The sequence below is a fragment of the Halichoerus grypus genome, chromosome 5 (genome assembly GCF_964656455.1).
Source record: "Halichoerus grypus chromosome 5, mHalGry1.hap1.1, whole genome shotgun sequence".
Classification (NCBI taxonomy): domain Eukaryota; kingdom Metazoa; phylum Chordata; class Mammalia; order Carnivora; family Phocidae; genus Halichoerus; species Halichoerus grypus.
In genome coordinates this window covers 95,821,347-95,835,088 of record NC_135716.1, presented here as the reverse complement: position 1 = coordinate 95,835,088, position 13,742 = coordinate 95,821,347, and positions in this window count along the sequence as shown.

The following is a 13,742-nucleotide window of genomic DNA, read 5'->3' as shown; positions in this document are numbered from 1 at the left end:
TGGTAGATTTATGAAGGAAGGAGGAGGTAACGATTGGAAGAATACCATAGGGCTTCTGGGGTGCTGGGAATGTCCTAATTCTTTACCTAGTGGCAGATACATAGATGTGTTCACTGTGTGAACATTCTTTGCATTGTACACTTCCATGCATTTTTCTCTATGTATATGAGTTTAATTTTATTCATTTTAAAAAAAGATTTTACTTATTTATTTGAGAGAGAGTGTGTGTGTGTCCGTGGTGAGAGAGAGAGAGAGCTGGAGGGAGATGGAGAGGGAGATAGAATCTGAAGCAGACTCCGTGCTGAGCGAAGAGCTGGATGCGGGGCCGGATCCCACAACCTCAAGATCATGACCTGAGCCGAAACCAAAAGTTGGCTGCTCAACCGACTGAGCCACCCAGGTGCCCCTATATGAGTTTAATTTTAAAAGATTTTTTAAAATGCTCATTAGGACCTTAGGGTGACATAAATGGAGGATAAGCCAGTTGAGAATGAGGAAGTACAGATAACATTAGGAAAGTTAATTGTTGCTTGGTTAGAGGGACATATGGGTTTGAAATGGTGGGTTAAAATGGGACAGATTAGAAGGTATTTATAAGCCTAGGGATGGGAACAGCAGGGACGAGATGTAAAGTATGAGAGTGGCAGGTGGATCAAGGTCTGAGAGGAGGGGAGAAGGCGTAGGTACAAGATTGGCTTCAAAAGGGAAAAGAGAACTTTATTTGAAGGGGAAAACAGGAGATGAGAATGGGTATGGATGCTGATTGATTTGTAGGTCAGAAAGTGGGAAGTTACAGGATAGAACAAGACACCTCAGTTTCTGCTAAGAGAAAAGGCTTCTTTCCTCTTTTCTTCCTGTAACTGCCATTCCCCACATTATTCCACAGGTTATTCTCCCAGAGTTTGGAGGGGAAGCAGAAGAAAATGACATGAGCCTTTCTTTCTTGACGGTCTTGAAAGGAAGCTCCCAAGTGAGTTTTATTTGGGGAGGTAACGTGGCAGAATGGACTGACATTGGACTCAGCCCTACCTGCCGCTTACTTGCCCTGTAGCCTGAGGTTGGCATCCCCCTGAGCCTCACTCTCCTCTAAGATAATAAAATCACCTTGCAGGGGGGTTGCGAGCACTAGAAAGAATACACTGTAATCTGAATGTCCAAACCTCACACATCACTTTAATGCCCCAAATCACCGTAGTCTCCACTCTGTCTCTTTTCATTGCAGAAGTACTGTCTTTTACCAGGCTCCTGTTTCCAGGTGTTCCTGAGAAACCCTTAAGAAGTGTTTACATGCTCTACAGACCAATTCTGGTAGCTGCTTGTCATCATCATAGGGATCCAAACTACTACCCTCTCCTTCTGCAGTTATGCCCATTTGCCTCAAGACAGACTGCTGCTCTCCCCATGCCATTTTGCCCAACCTAGAGATTGATCCTATCTCCAGTTCCGTACAGTGATTGCTAAGATCAGGAAAGAAGGTTTGTTAAGACTTTGCTGAAGGCTTAGTGATACGAGATGGATATTGCCAAAGAGGGAAGTTAAAAGTGAAGTATCACTGCTCTTGGGGTCTGCAGCGGGGTCCTCTCCTGGATACTTCTCTGCCTGCCCTCACACCCACCCCCATGCTCCAGGGGCCAGCTGACCTGACTGCAGTGGAAATGCTCTGGAGTCCAGCCCTGCCTCCATATTCACATGTTCTAGAATTATCGACGATGACAATGTTTATTACCTTCAGGGGAGAATGCGGACCCATACACAGGATGTGATCTTGCCCTTTGGCACAAAGACACCAGAACAAGAGCAAAATCAAAAACCACTCCAAAGGATGGGCTCTCTGGTACAGAATAACATTATCAATAGTCCCGTGCAATTCCTCTTCATAGCTTGAGGTGAACAGAAGCTCAACTATCTAGCCTTCAAACCATCTTGAAGTTTTGGCCTCTGATCTCCTGTGATAAATGACTTGGACAATAACCCATACATTCACCAGGAAAAAGCAATGGTGGCCAGGATTTGTAAAGGATGTCTGAATAATGGAAACAAAGATGACCTTTTATGTTACACAAAGAGCTTCTGGAGCCAAAGTTCTCAAATCTCTCTCTTTTAGACAAGAGTCTGTGCTCTCTCTTTGCATAACCTTGACCAAACCTTGACCCTCCCCCATGTAAATCAGATCTTCCTGTTACAGCCTCAATTCACACAATTTCCCTTGTTTCTGTAAAAGCACTTATAACAATTTGTAGTTACACATATATTTCTGAGATTATTCAACTACTCTCTCCTTTTCCAGAATTTTCCCAAAGAGGCATTAGTCGTGTCTCTTTTGCTTAACTCTGTGTCCCAGGTGCACACGAGGTAATCAGTAAATATTTGAGTGAATAAATGAATGGATGAATCAAAGGATAGTCTGCCCTAAACTTCCATCTCTAAGGAGACAGGAAATTACTTGAAACGTTTTTATTTTTCTGGGTTCTACTCAGGGCAAACACTTAGGTTGCTTAACACCCATTCTGCCTTTTATCTTTGCTGGCAGTCTTTGGCCGGAGTTGTATCACGTGGGCGGAATCTGATCATAGAAGTCCCAGTCTCCTTTCTTGACCTTCATTTATAGTGGGCATGAGACTCAGCTCTGACTAGTAAGGGGATATCTATTCTAGTCAAGGGGTGATCTGCTGGGGATGTCTGGTACAGGTTTCTCTAGAAGGGATGGTGTTTTTCTGCCTCTGGACATCACTGCGTTTGGACATGACAGAAGCTGCTGAGACGAAGCCAGCACATGCGCAGAACGAGGCCAACATGCTCTCAGAGCAAGGGGGCGGGTACCAGGTGTGGCTGGCAGGAGCCTGCCGCCGCCTCAGCTCTGCACTTCTTGTTACCCGAGCTAATAGTTCTCCTTACAGATTAAGGCAGTGAGCTTTCTAAATACATCTTACATGGCATCCAACACAAATACACATGCATGTAATATACAAAAAACAAAACTTTCGCAGGACAATACCACTCCTACTCTGTGCAAGGTGTTTCTCCTTTTTTTCTTCCATTCTATTATTGCATTTTTAAAAAGACATAATTGAGTGGGGCGCCTGGGTGGCTCAGTCGGTTAAGTGTCCAGCTCTTAATTTCAGTTCAGGTCATGATCTCAGGGTCATGGGATCATCGAGCCCCATGTCAGTCTCCTCACTCAGTGGCAAGTCTGCTTCAGATTCTCTCTCTCCCTCTACCCGCCCCATGTTCTCTCTCTCTAAAATAAGTAAATAAGTTTCTAAAAAATGAAAAGACATAATTGAGTCTCCCTCTAATGATTACACCACCCAAAAAATGTGTGTGACCTACTCCTTAAAAAATTTGGGGGTTTTCTGGTACTTTTCTGCAAATTCTGGAATCAGACTACCTAGGTTGGTATCTCAGCTCTGCCAGTTACTAGGTTTGTTAAATTGGACATGTTTCTTAACCTCTCTGTGATTAAGTTTTCTCCTATCTGGTGGGAATAAGAATGGAACCTAATTCCTAGGGTTGTTTTAAAGATTTAATGAGTTAACACATGGAAAGCACTTGGGATTGGGAGACATTAGGAGCTCTGACCAGAAAACTGACATGATCTCACGAAGATGAATAAGGCATAGTCCCTGCCCTTACGGAGTTTCCATTCCTATGGGAAAGATATTTTAATGAGGAGGTACTGGGATTAAGAGAAACATGCAGCAATTTAGGGACATGAAGGAGAAATGTGCATTCCAGCCCAAGAAATAAAGTCTAATCTCCAGGAGGTAAGACTGGGAGATAAAATGAAATCAGAAATTTCTATTTACTTAAAAAACATAATACACAAATTTTTAGAGTAATTTCAGGTATGTGAAAATCGAAAGGAAAGTACAGTGCAGAGAATTCCTGTATATTCCCTCATCTTCACCCTCACACAGTTTTCCCTATTATTAATATATTGCCTTTGTGTGTTACATTTGTTACAATTGATAAGCCAATATCGATACACTATTATTAAGCGAAGTCCATAGTTTACTTTGGAGTTCACTGTTTGTCCCATACATTCTGTGGATTTGGCAAATGTATAGTAACATGTATTCATCATTACAGTATCAGATGGAATGGTTTCACTGCCCTAAAAATCCCCTGTGCTCTACCTACTCATTCCTCCTTTCCTCCCTTGAAATCCCTGGCCTCCACTGATCTTTTATTGTCTCCATAGTTTTGCCTTTTCCAGAATTTCATAGAATTGGAATCATACAGTATGTAGGCTTTTCAGATTGGCTTCTTTCACTTAGCAACGTCTACTTACTTTTTTAAAAAACCTTCCTAAATACAGAATACATTCAGAAGAAAAAGAACGGATAGAATTGGAAAGTATCTTTTTGGCACTATTCAGGGCTCTGAGTAACCGATAGGCAGAACCAATTTTCTTACAAGCAACTGCTTAGTAGTATTTGTTGAACAAATATGAATAAATTCCCGGCAGTATGACTACAATATTAACACATGCACAACACGTATTTGTTGAACTGAGCTATAATCCTAACCCCTTGATTACGCTTAGGAATTTCCCAGTTCTCCCTGGCCATTCGTTTAATAGGAACAGACAACTCTCATGGATTGAACTCTTTCTATATGCAGACACTATGCTAAGCATTTTATAAACATTACTTCAAATCAGCTTTACCAATAATCCTCTGCGCTAGGTATTACTATCCCTGCTTTATAGATGAAGAAACAGGCTCAAAGATGTTAAGAAACTTGCCCAAAGTCACAAAGCAGGGAGAGTGCTCCTTTCATTCACACTCAGATGAGAACCTTATCTCCAGGTTCTTGGTGGTGGAGAAGGGGTGAGAGGGCACTGCTGATGAGTATATCAGCAGTTGCTGTGGAATCTTCTGTGAAAGTCCAGTACTCAAAGTCTCCTATGATGCCCTCAAACAGATATCCTGTGTGATTACAGTCAGGCCAGTCTGCTCACTGCTCCCAAAGTGCCCTACCTTCCACACTGAGGAATTCCCCAAACTATATATGAGGGTTTTTTATTTTTTATTTTTTTGTCATTGTTGTTTCCTACATGGGACAGAGGCTCATCATTATAGGTGTCACAGCTGCTGGAAGTCCCGAGACGTACATGACACCTCCAGAGATAAGACAGACATATAGTTCTGTAATGCTGGGGAAATGAGCCCACCATTCACCATTCATTGTAGGAGGAAAGAAGGGGACTCAAAGATCAGGGAGGGCTTGTAATTCATCAAAGATTATTAGACATTTCCACCTACAATTAGAAATGACAAATACCTGATTTTCTCCAATGTTTCCAAACTTCTGATCCAATAAACACAATCTTTCCAAGCAGGTGGACGAGTCTTGTAAATCAAACATATCAGCCTGCTAAATGTGGTGAGCAGACAGAGCGTAACTGAAGCAGCTCTGCAAAGACAGATTACTTTCCCTGAATGAACACAATTTATGAAGGTCCTGATTCTGTATTCATTTCTTTATTGTCTCCCTGCTTCTTTGTACAATTTCCCAGAACTACATATTTTTCTCATCTGACCAACTGAAAAACCACCTCAGTGTCATGACAGCAGTAACTGACATTTCAGAGTCAGGGTTTGGTCTGAGACTCTGGATGGGGAAACAAGGCTTGCACAATAATTCCAAGATCATTCTAGATGAGCCCTACCCTAATAAGCTGAACCCTTCTTAGAGCCAAAAGACTTCTCAATCCTATGCCTTTCTCAGAATATAGTGCATCTTCTATCACTGTTTTGGTTTTTTGAATGGTAACCCTTTATAACACTTTTACCAAGATGTCTTCCACATGAATTTCAATTGACTAATTTAAGTCCAAACTCTTCTCCTTGTCTGAATTGCAGTGAAATATTTCTACCGCCTGCCTGAATTCCACACCCTCTTTGTCCGCTTCCATCTCAGTTGTCTCATTCACCACCATATTCTGGTCATTTATTGACAGAAGCACCCTAGAACTATAGAATGTCCAGTCGGAAGGGACTGTGTCTGAGGCATTCCTATGCTCCAGGCTGTCCCTGTCACATGCTGGCACCTCAGCAGGCACGGTCTCGGCGATAGGAAAATCCCCGCCTTGAGAAAATGAGAGTCTGCCAGTTGCTGGCCTTGCTGGCAGGGGTAGGGGCTGGACTGGAGGGGTGTGGGGCGGGGGGATGGTGGGGAAGTCTTGTCACCATACAACTAGTTAGTGACTGTCAGGATCAGAACCCGAGATGACTTTGTCCAAGCCCGTCTTCAGCCCAGTGAAGGGATCTGATGAATAATCTATTTTTTCCCTTTTATTCACTTAATAAGCAAAGACAACAGAGAGAGCAGTGAGCACTTAGCATAGCCCTAGGACATGGAAATCAGTAAATATTTGTTCATTGACTGATTAATGACATCAACACCCAGCTGTCCACGTTCACCCTAATAACAAAGCCCAGGAAGGTATGACCTCCATGCCCCCACAATTCCCCTCCTCCGCCCCTGCCTAGCCCAGGAAGGAGCTGTGCTGAACAACTGTGACCATGGCCATTGTGGAGGAAGCTAAGGAAATGATGAAAGGCTTTGAAAGACAAGCATGTGAGGAAAGGGGGAAGGGAGGGGAGAAGTCACAGTGGGTGGGACTTGGAGGGAAGAGAGAAAGGTGGTTGGGTAGAGAGGCTGGGGGCAGGACTGGCATCACCCTCAAAACCATGGCCCCCCACCTGGGTCTTAGAGCCTGCTCTCTTCTCTTCCCTTTTGCTCCTGCAGGGAATATCATTCCATCTTATGTCTAGGTCATGCTTTTTTTTTTTAAGATTTTATTTATTTATTTGACAGAGAGACACAGCAAGAGAAGGAACACAAGCAGGGGGAGTGGGAGAGGGAGAAGCAGGCTTCCCACTGAGCAGGGAGCCCGATGCGGGGCTCAATCCCAGGACCCTGGGATCATGACCTCAGCCGAAGGCAGACGCTTAATGACTGAGCCACCCAGGCTCCCTGTCTTGGTCATACTTAAAGAGATGATGCACATAGATGTGTGTACGGACTTATACACACACTCACATAGATGCCCATGGGTCTATTTAACTATAGGTACCAAATTGACGAGTGTTCCAAAACTGGACTCTACTGAGTACAGCCACTCAAACTCGGGGCCCTCTGGAGCTTGCACTCTTGAAATCAGACGCCGATTCAAGGGTGAGTGTCAGCCTCAGCCTCGGCGGGTGCCCTTACCAGACCTGACTGAGAGCTGAGAAGGGCCAAGCCCACTTCATCATTTCTCCTCTTATCAGTTCCCCTTCACCTGTCACTCCAACACCTCTCCCTGCAGATGTCCCTTGCTGAGCGTCCCCTGTGTCCCAGGCATGCTGCCTGGTGCTACAGACCTGAACTTGGCTCCAAGGAGGCACCATCTCAGCTCTCAGAGTTTTCACACCCAACATAACCTGTGGGCTTTTTGCAAAGCCCAGGGGAGACTTCAATTGTGAAAATATTTTGAATAAGTGGAGTATCTGAGCTAATATTACACCGTGTACTTCAGTGGGGTATATAATGGAGCTCACTAGTGAGCTTGCTGCCAAGAGGAAGAGGAACGGAGCAGTACTTGGTACCCGCTGGTGGGAAATCTGAGCAGCAATCAAGGTGTGAATATGTGGGAGACCATGAGCATCAGGTTCCCAGGGTGAATGGAACTATGAAATTAAAACTGTTTGTTTTGCTTTTGCTTTATCGTTTTTTTTCTTTTGTGATATACAGGAAAAAAAAAAAAACCCAAAGGAAACCAAATTCAGATTGGTACTTATTCTGTGGGGGCCCAGATGCCAGTCCCCTGCTTATCAGGAAATTGAAAGTATCAGTTGCCCCAGCAACAGAGGCCTGGCTGCTGGAGACCTGCGGGTGGAAGGTGGGGCGAAGGTTGTTTGCCGGTTTGTTCTGGGGAAGGAGGTGGAACCATCACCCACAGCACTACCAGAGGAAACTGCCTGTGCCCCAAGGTTGTCGTAGAGCTTCCTGCCAGAGCATCTGACGCCAGAGTTCACGACTGAGGTGGGCCTTCACCACAAAGCCTTTCCATAGATGGAGACACCAGAGGGTTTGTGAATGACCAACCAACTGCCTCCTGCTCAGACCCGAGCTCCTTCATGCTGACTGGGGCGGGGCTGCAGGCAGAGACAGCACCAGGCTTTTGTTTGGTTCTGGGTTTGGGTTATTTTTTTTTTTCAGGCTTTCGAATTTCTGTGTTTAAACCCTGGCTCTACCATGTGAAAGCTACAGGACTCCTTCCCTGTAAAAAGGGGACAGGGTATAATGCCTGCTGGCTCAGAGTCATGGAACTTTCTCTCCCATCCGTCTCAATTTTCCCTTTCCCTCTTCGATTCCCAGGATCCCTTTACCCCTCCTTTGGTGTGGCCAGCCAAAACTCAAAACTCTTCTTTATTTGGCAAAGCAATTTTGCTTTCTTTGTGTCATGTGTTGCTCTCTAAACCAGATCCTGGGACCTAACTTTTCAGCAAGTGCTTTGCTGACAACAACAACAAAAGTTCTCTAGAAGGGATTCTGCTGCCAGCTTTAATAGAACATGCATTTCCCTCCCTCACGTCTGTACTGGTTCTTCACTCTGCACTTCCCTTGTTTCTCAAGATAACCTACAATGAATGAGATGGACAAACCGACAGCCAAACTGGCCTTCCCTTTTCTACACACTTCACAAATCTGCGGTGCATTGCTCCTCTTACTGACCAGTTCTTTTTTAACAATCTGAGACCAACCACACCCACCCTTTCCCCCTTCACGTCTCTCCTGTCTTTCTCTCAAGCAGCTTACTTATGAAGTCTTTCCAAATCACTATGCCATCATGCCAACATGGTAGCAGTGCATATTTATTATATACACCTGCCAAACAAGGGAAGGGGGGAGAAAGTTGTTTTGTAACAAAATTGCAAAAAGCAATCAATCAATGGTAGAAATTGTCAATCACTAATCTAACATTCTTCATAAAGTATGCCCCTTTGATTCTGCTAACAGAACCTCATGCGTTTAGCTACCAGCAGAAATCTTTTGACTCTAGGGAGAGAAGACCTCCTACTCTGGCCATAAAGAATGAATTGCAATTTGCCTAGACCACACATAGAATCTCATTCTCCAAAGGTTGGCTACATGACCCAATGAAATATAAGGGGAAGTTTGCTGGATGTGGCTTCCAGGAAAGCTTTTGCTTTCTTGGGTAAGAAAGGGACAAACTCCACTGGCAGGGTCCCTTTTGTCCCTTTGTCATTTCTTCTTTCCTGGAATACTGATACCATACAGCAGCCACCTTGGGACCATGAAGCACAAGAACAAGGGCAAAGATACAATCTGTTGAAGTATGGAGTTATGGAACTCCATAGCAAGAGCCTGAGATATCGATGGTAACCTTGAGTAGTGGACCAATATTGGTCTAACCAGTCATGTGAAATGAATAAGCCTCCATTTGTTTATGTCATTGGGATTTTTGTTATACATACCTAAATGCAGTCCTAACTGATACATAGTTCTTGCTCTTATGAAATGGTCAGTGGCTCAGTGTATACAACTTGACATCACTCTTCATTCTAAATCCAGGGCATGAAAAAATCGTGTCTGCTCTACCATCAAAATATATCCCTGGGGGTGCCTGGCTGGGTCAGTCAGTAGAGCATGGGATGCTTGATCTTGGGGTCATGAGTTTGAGCTCCACAATGGGTGTACAGCTTACTTAAAAAAAAAACCCTACAAATATATCCCAGATTTCAACCATTTCACATTGCCCTGTTGTTAACCTGGATTAGGCCGCCATCATTTCTCGCTCAGAATATTACTAGCATTCACTTAACAGGCCACCTGTGTCTAGCCTTCCCCTCTGCAGTCTGTTCTCCACAGAGCAGCCAGAGTGATTCCATTCAAAGGCAAATCAGATGGTATCACTTCCGTCATCAAAACTCTCCAGTGGTGTCCAGGTTACCCAGAGTAGAAGCCAAAATCCTTAAAGTGACCTACAGAGCACTGTGTGATTTAGCTCCTGGTTTTTTGTCATTTTGTTTAGTTTCCACTACTCTGCTTTGAAGTTGTACTGCTATCTTTTTCTTCAGAATCTCATCTACTTCTATGCCCATCCAGTGAATTTTTCGTTTTGAGTATTTCATTTTTCAGCTCTTGAGCTTCCTTTTTTATTGGGTTTCTCTCTTCATTGTACTTGCGTTTCCCTTTACATCCTTGAACGTACTTACAATAGCTGCTGCATGTCCCTAGTGTGTTAATCTCTGTCACTTCTAGGCCTGTTTCTAGACAGATTTTTCCCCCTTGTTCTGAGTCACATTTCCTGTTTTTTGGCATATCTAATAATCATCATTGGATGCCGAACACTCTTATGTTGTTGAATGTTTAGTGTATGTGGACAATCAGTTCATATACTTACAGATTGACTCGAGCACTTTGCAGCTCGTGTTAAGCTTTGTCAGGGAAGGGCTAGAGCCGTCTTTAAGGGCCAACATGTCCTTTACTAAGCATTGAATCTTCTGAGATCCCAATTTAATTTCCTAGCTGCTCAACCAACACGTTCCACCTGGACTCACTCAGAGTTCACAGTCCTGCATGATGGATTGCCTAACATCTGAAAACATGGTTTCATAGATTTAATCTAGACTTCTAGTTTATGGCATGAGGGTTACTGAGTTGCAACTGGAAGTGGCCACAAACACTTCTTTTTTTCAACAAATTCTGCATTTTTTATTTCATTTTGCCATTTTTGCCATCAGACGAAATGATTAATAATGATGCTGAAGATGGAGGTGAAGGTGGCCATAGCTCTTTGGAATATGGATGGAGCTCAAGCAGATTTAAAAGTTATGAAGAGCAGAGTGACTCAGAGTACCACAATGGGGTCCCCAGGTCCTTCCTGTGCAGTAACCACCAAAAGCAAGTGTGTTCAGTCTGTGTAAGAGACAGAATATCTCATGTTTTGTTTTTTCAAGTTTTTATTTAAATTCTAGTTAGTTAACATATATGGTAACATTGGTTTCAGGTCTAGAATTTAGTGATTCATCACTTACATAGAACACACCCGATGTTCATCACAAGTGCCCTCCTTGATATCCATCACCCATTTAGTCTAACCCCCACCCACCGCCCTCCATCAACCCTCAGTTTGTTCTCTGTAGTTAAGAGTCTCTTATGGTTTGCTTCCCTTGCTCTCTTTTTTTTTCCTTCCCCTATGTTCATCTGGTTTGTTTCTTAAATTCCACATACACGTGGGGTGCCTGGGTGGCTCAGTCGTTAAGCCTTTGGCTAAGGTCATGATCCCAGGGTCCTGGGATCGAGCCCCGAATTGGGGTCCCTGCCCCACAGGGAGCCTGCTTCTCCCTCTCCCACTCCCCCTGCTTGTGTTCCCTCTCTCGCTGTGTCTCTCTCTGTCAAATAAATAAATAAAATCTTTAAAAAAAAAAACTCCACATATACGTGAAATCATATGGTATTTGTCTTTCTCTGACAGACTTATTTCCCTTAGCATAATACTCTCTAGCTCCATCTACATCATTGCTAATGACAAGATTTTGTTCTTTCTGATGACTAATATTTCGTCACATATATATATATATATATATATATATATATATATATATATATATACATACCACATCATCTTTATCCATTCATCAGTGATGGACATTTGGGCTCTTTCCATAATTTGGCTATTGTTGATTATGCTGCTATAAATATAAACATCAGGGTGCATGCACCCCTTTGAATCTGTATTTTTGTATCCTTTGGGTAAATACCTAGTAGGGCAATTGCTGGGTTGTAGGGTAGTTCTATTTTTAACTCTTTGAGGAACTTCCATATGACCACAAACACTTATTAAATGTGCATTAAACTAGCATTTCAGCCTCCATGCTAGTTTCTAAGATACCAAGTTGAGTGTGAGTCCATTGGCATGTGGTAGAGGAAGTGAAACTCAGAATGGGGAAATAATTTGCCTAAAGACAAGCTGTTGCTGGAGCTAGGAGTAGTGCCCAGGTGTTTTGTGCTCTTAGGCTGACCTTTATGCTCAAACCATATCACCTTTTCCTGGCTTAGCTCCTCTGAGCTCTCCCTCCCCCTCAGTTCCTGTCTTCTAACATTTGCAATACTGACTCCCCTCCAACACCTCCCCCTACCTTCTTTCAGACTATCTGGGAAAGGTCTTTCAGGCCCAGTGCATCAGACCGTTTAGAAGGACCGAGACCCACTCCATCACAAGCCAGTGGGATGAGATTTCTGATTCTCCCCACTTTGACATCTGCCTCAGATTTCCCCCAAAGGCCCCTCTTACCAGCTCGCAATAAGAGGAGACCACATCTGTGAAATTGTGTTGTGACAAGCAACACTTAAGCAAATGGGATTCATCAAAAAACAATTAGAGTAGAAAACATCTGCTTCTGTGTGTCAGGTGATGAGGGGCTAAGGGTCACAAAAGGCCTCTTTTCTCCAGAAGGACTCATTCCAGGGACTTGCTGCCCAGCTGCAGGGGTGCCTCGGCTGCTGGTTTTCTCAGGGTCTGCTCTGATGCAGAGATCCTTTTTTCCCAAGGTCATGCCCTTACTAGGTGACTGAATGAGATGGATGTATAAAGGCTTGGGCATGTTAGTCTGAAACAGGGCAACTCTGATGGACAGCACTTGTTCTGAAGCTCCCCATCAGGTGGGCCAAAGCTTTGTCAGGGTTGCCATCGTGACTTGGCTTCTCCCCCTGCCCACTCCTGCCTCCTCCCCAGCCTCTCCCAGGTGACAATTCCTGATGACTGATCTGTGCCCAAGTTCTGGCTCCACATTTGTTTCCAGAGAACCCAATCTGTGACTCCAGGAACCATCACTGGGCCATATAGTCCAAGTTTCCTGCAGCCATGGTCTCAAGGTTAGGCAATGGGTGATAACCCCATAGGACCATCCCCCTGATAAAACAGGTGTGGGCCCCTCATAACTTTCCACCTCCCTTCTTTACCAATGTGATGGAAAATTGAAGTGGACATCCAGAATGTATTGGAAAATAGTATCAGATATTTACTGAGTGTGCATTCTGAGCCAAAGCATTGTGCTGCACCAACATGATCACCTTTAATCTCCACAAATGATCCCACAGGAAAGGTAACCCTATCATCCCCACTCTGTAAAGACCTTCCCTAGCCTCTGTCTGCGAAGAGTCGTGGCAGGTGCATGGGTAGGTGATGAATGACTATCTCAGGCTCCTTCCAGGGGCCTGGCCCCCTCTACTACAGCATGAGCTCCCGACAATGGTTTCCTTCTCATCTCTGGCTGGAGCTTATATCCTCCCTTTGCTCCTTCCTCCCCCAACTCTCAGTTCTGCAGAGCTGGCAGGCCCTGCGCTGGCCCCACTAGCAAAGCAGAGGCACTTTCAGTACCCAACACCCACCCTTGAAAGTAGGAACATGAGAAGCTCTCAGCCCACATCCTGTATCTGAGCGAAGTTCTCACAGGTGGTTCAACCCAGACAAGCCTTTATGCAACATCGTTCAGCTCACCGCCAGTCTGACAACCACCAAATCTGGGCTCCCAGGAGGCCACTCACTCATTCATCCATTTATCAACAACGAACTACCAGTGATGGCCCTACTGGGTACAGGGGCTGCCTGGAAGTACACAGACGAACCACCTATTCATTTATTCATACGCTTGTTTATTTAACAATGACTTACTGAGATCCTATTTTGTCTGAAGCACACGTCCTGACAAAATGGTGGGAGC